Below are 4,861 nucleotides of genomic sequence, written 5' to 3' on the forward strand. Positions count from 1 at the left end.
ATCTATTAAACAAATAAGTTTTAAATTTCTTTGTTTCTCTATTGTTTCTGCTTTATTCTACATATTACATGAGATTTATGGTTCACAAAGTTTTTATTTATCTCATTGAGTTGAATAGTCGTCAAGGATAATTATAATTTTTTGTGAGTATGTAGTATTATATGTGCATATGTTGTTTTGAACATTTGATTTTGATATATATATATATATATATATCATATTAGCTTTGTAAATACCATCCGCTTAAAAAAAATTAAAAAAAAAAACCTTTATGAGAGGCCCCTCCGCACCGAAAATTCTAGCTCCGCCACTAGGAAGGTGGCCGGCCTAGGGTGTAGAATTTTGGCCTAACATGGCGGCATCTCATTGGCCAAAATGAGTCATCCATAGGATGGATGAGAAAAGAATAATCTCAAATATATTTTATTGTTAAATAATATTTTGAGATTATCTTGGAAATATCCTTGATTGAATATGATTGTGATTCATCGCTCGATGAAGTTGACTTTTAATTAGGAAGGTATAAAGATAAAATTTACTAATTAATCTTATCTTTAATACCTTTAATTTTCCTGAGCAAATGTGAGACTCGTTAGTTTAATAAGGACATCATCGTCACTTCCAAGTAAATATTTACATGTCTGCTCCAGAATTTTATGCAGTATTTTTTGCTCCATAATATATGCTCAAACTTATGTGGCTATACCAAGTCTACTGGTACAGTTATAGCATATTTTGGAAGCAGAGCACCCAGCCAGGGCTCGTTTACAGAAACCCAACATGAATTTATGGCGAGGCAGAGGGGGAGCACGGAAACTAGAAACTAGGCTTGGTATCACCCTAAGCCCAAGGCAGGACTTTTTGGGCGAACAATAAGGTAAAGTTTAAAAAACATTAATTACACAATAATATGGTTTAAAGTCTTTTGAGGAAAAGCTGCTTCATTTTTTATTTGATTCCTTTTGCTCTTAAATCACACCATTCCAATAAAGTTGTCTACTTTAATAACCAAAAAGATTAAAAATAAATAATAACATATATTTATTAGGAATATATATACATAATCACCCTCACCTTTTAATCATATGAGTAATGAGTTTGACACTTCATATTACAATTCACTGATATTACTTTTCATTTATAAGTAAAAATTCTTAAATTTTATTTTCAAAAATACTAATTATTATGGCTATCTCATTATGTCGTTTAACTCAAATCTCTATCTTTTTAGTGCATAAATTTTTAGAATTAATAATAATATTTAAAAAATGAATAAATCTTATGAGTCATTCCACCACCAAGTTGTTCATGTTAATTAAGTATTTTATTGTTGCTTTTCAGATTCTATGCTTTAACGCCAACATATTGAAAAGTAAATTTAACTGTATGCCAAAAACATCAAAGGATGGAAACCTTGCTTTGCTTGGTAACCGTTGCTAAGTAGAGAGTATGGACTGTGGGAATCAAAAGACTTAACAAATCGAAGGAATACCAATTCAAATTTTGGGTAGGACATTCGAATATAAAAAAGAGTTTAAAATGTGGGGAAAATGACAAAATAATTGTAATCTTAAACCGGTGCAGGTGAAAGTTGAATATTCGGCCACCTATTTATGCTGAGAATAACTTATATGATACGGGTATATTGTTACATTGACATTTTATGTTAATTGACACAAGACACCACACCATGTAAGTAGTTATCCTAGTAGAACTTGTAGTGAGTTTTATGACAATTGTTAGGTTGGCATATGTTGTTGGTCAACTACCTAACAGTTTAAGTTTGTAGAGTTGAATTGTTATCTAACTTGGTACAATGTTCTAACTTTGGGAAGTTGTGGTATCAAGCTTACAGTACCCACCTAATGAAGGATATTTCCCATCATCTATATTTGGAGCCTCCAAAACTTCGAACTCACCCTCCATTCATAACCAAAAGCTTGTTTTGCACTATATGAAGCGTTTGAGTGTTAAAAACTTAAATTATAATGTTTATGTTGTAATGTTGTAGTGTTCTTTTTTGTCAGCGATAAGAAATTTGTTAGATTCGAATGAAAAAGTTTACATTGGATGCTAGCGTATTAAACAACTATTTAGCCCACCCTTATCCCATCAATGAAAACCATATTATGTGACACAAAAGAAGATACAAGGTGCGATGCCCGGTTACAATCACAGGGAGCAAACATAAACACTATACTGACCTCAGTTGTTGTCTAAGCCTTAGTATATCATAAAGCAGACCTTTTAATACGACTTCAAACTGGATGTTTCCATTTATCATATCGATTAGCGTCTTCGAATCTGACTCCACTTAAGCTCCATGAGGCCTTCATCCATGCAAACTATTAGAAGCCCGCGCCGCCTCCGCCTCCGCCTCTGCGATGAGACTAGACGTGCATCGAAATTATGCCACCATACCACCATGACACCAGCTGCTTGAAACCAACCAGCTTATGCTGTAATGTTGAGTCATAGTTCACCCTCCGTTCATAAGGATTCTATTCAAATATTCATGTTGTAATGTTAAGTGTTAAGAAACTTAAATTGGGTTGATACCCCCATGAAATTTCCCATCATCAACATTAACTGACCTAATCAAGGTTCTACCTCACATTTAATTATAGTGTTCCAGTGTTAAAGAAAACAAATGATGGGTTCAAAACAAAAATTTCCCATCTTAGAACTACACTGGCACATGTACCCGCGCGATACTACGTGGTTTAAAAGCAAGTATAATCATACAAAAGTTCTATATGTACGTACAACCATCTTAGGTGTTCAACGGTGGGGTTTACAACGCTATATACACAAATTTCCATGAAATCAATTGAAAACCTGACAGTTGTATTGCTATTGCTCTAGTGCTTTGCATTTAGTGCTATCTACTTATACGAAGAAAAAAATTAGCATTTGCTACATATTTTCTGTAAAATTTTAGGCATGATTAATATTCACATTTTCAACAATACATAGGTTGCCTACATACGCGTACTAAAGGTACAAACGATCAAATGGAATTACATGACATTCACAATGCTCTTGTCTTATACAATCTGGTCTCAACCAAAATCTAGTATCATTTACATGAAAGGAAAAAATATGATGCAAGAAGAGCCTTGCCTTTCTCAGCACCAAGTTCCCAAGGAACAATCGGCCCTCGAATAATCATGTCAGCATCCACAATCACAACCCCATTAACATTCTCAGCATCTACTGTGCTTAAGCCAGTGCACAACTCCAACGGGTTTGTTAATTGCAGGGTACCTGCAAAATTAGCACCTTAATCGTGAAAGCAAAGTCCTTCCATTTAAATCAAATCCATCGAATTAAATGAACAACTAAATCCAACCCAGAATTCAAAATTCAAACTTTATATCAAATTAAGAAGAAGAAAAAAAACTTTTTTTTTTTTTTTTAAGCTCACGTTAGTCGCCAGTTTTTGGGTACCTGCTCATGGAATTAACCTCAAAAATGGGAGCCAAATGCATCCTTTTGTACTTCTTACTGTCTCCTCATCTTCCTATTTGTAAAGTCCATAAAGCGCGAATCAGAATTCCTTCAATAAATTTCCAGATGAACATACCAAGATATTAGTAGTGGACACAGATGATTAAAATCAGTACTAAAAAAACTAAATAAAAGCAAGAAAGAAAAAAATTGAAGATTGATAAGACTTACAAATGCCCATCTTTACGACCTCAACCCGTATCACCTTCTCGAGTGTTGAAGGTACAATGATCCAACACCTGATTTTATCAAATTCAACAAACAAAACCATCAACAAAAACATTTAAAATTTAAAAATAAATTAAAAGAAAAGAAATTTTGAATTTCTAGAGACGGAGAGAGATTGAACCTGGAAGATCTCGTGGTAGGTGTTGAGGTGGTGGTTGACACGGCGAATCGAGCTGGGCGAGGTGGGCTATGGAGACGGCGAGGGGAAGCTCGCGGTGGTGATGGCAAGGTGAGTGAGGCTGACGTCAAGAAGAGACATCGTCGCGCGAGGTGGGCGAGGTTGGGTATAGTTTAGGGAAGAGCAAATTGTAGCTATGCTTCTCTTAACTTTTAACTTAATTGAAGTAATGATCCCTCAACTAAAAATTCATTACCATTGGTCCCTCAACTCATCAAAACGTGCAGCTATGGTCCCTCAACTAAAAATTCATTACCATTGGTCCCTCAACTTTAATTCAACTGGAGAAATTGTCCCTTAACTTTAACCCAATTGTAGCAATGGTCTTTCCAACATAACTCGTTTTGACAAAATTTTTGACGTAGTTGACGAAAATGACCATAATTACACACTTTGATGAGTTGAGGGACCCTAATTATATAAATGGTTATTCCAATATAACTTATTTTGACAAAATTTTGACGAAATTGATGAAAATGACTATAGCTACATATTTTAATAAGTTGAGGGACTAATGGTAATGGATTTTTAGTTGAGGGATCATTGCTCCAATTTGATTAAAGTTGAGGGACCATTTCTACAATTTACTCTTTAGGGAAAGAGGATCTGGATGTGATATCCATACACTCTTTTTTATTTTTCATAGTTTTTTAATTTTCAACCGTCGGATCGGATGAATTGAAGAAGATCAACAGATAAAAATTAACAAAATGTGTGTGAGAAGTAAATAGGGATGTGTGAACTCACCCCTTAATATTATCCTCAAATCACATTCGTTCATCTTATATCGTGCAGTCATAAATTATTATAAATTTTTTATTAAAAATTGAATATAAACAGTACCTAATAAAAACTGACCGTACGATGAACGATGGACGGATGTGATTATAAGATCCGGTGAGGATCTTCTCTCGAGTTTAGGGAGCTCTCTGTTGTAACGACCCG

At 34.3% G+C, this 4,861-nt stretch overlaps 1 long non-coding RNA gene across 1 annotated transcript; it reads right to left on the reverse strand.

Annotated features, from left to right (window-relative positions):
* Window positions 1-2,923: 2,923 nt before the first annotated feature.
* Window positions 2,924-4,052, reverse strand: LOC103425244 (uncharacterized). Its single transcript, XR_527887.4, has 4 exons — window positions 3,860-4,052; window positions 3,682-3,749; window positions 3,451-3,559; window positions 2,924-3,267 (listed from the first exon to the last, which is right to left on the reverse strand). It is a non-coding gene; the product is annotated as an uncharacterized lncRNA (long non-coding RNA).
* Window positions 4,053-4,861: the final 809 nt, after the last annotated feature.

Source organism: Malus domestica, chromosome 15 (genome assembly GCF_042453785.1).
Source record: "Malus domestica chromosome 15, GDT2T_hap1".
In the NCBI taxonomy this organism is placed as follows: Eukaryota; Viridiplantae; Streptophyta; class Magnoliopsida; order Rosales; family Rosaceae; genus Malus; species Malus domestica.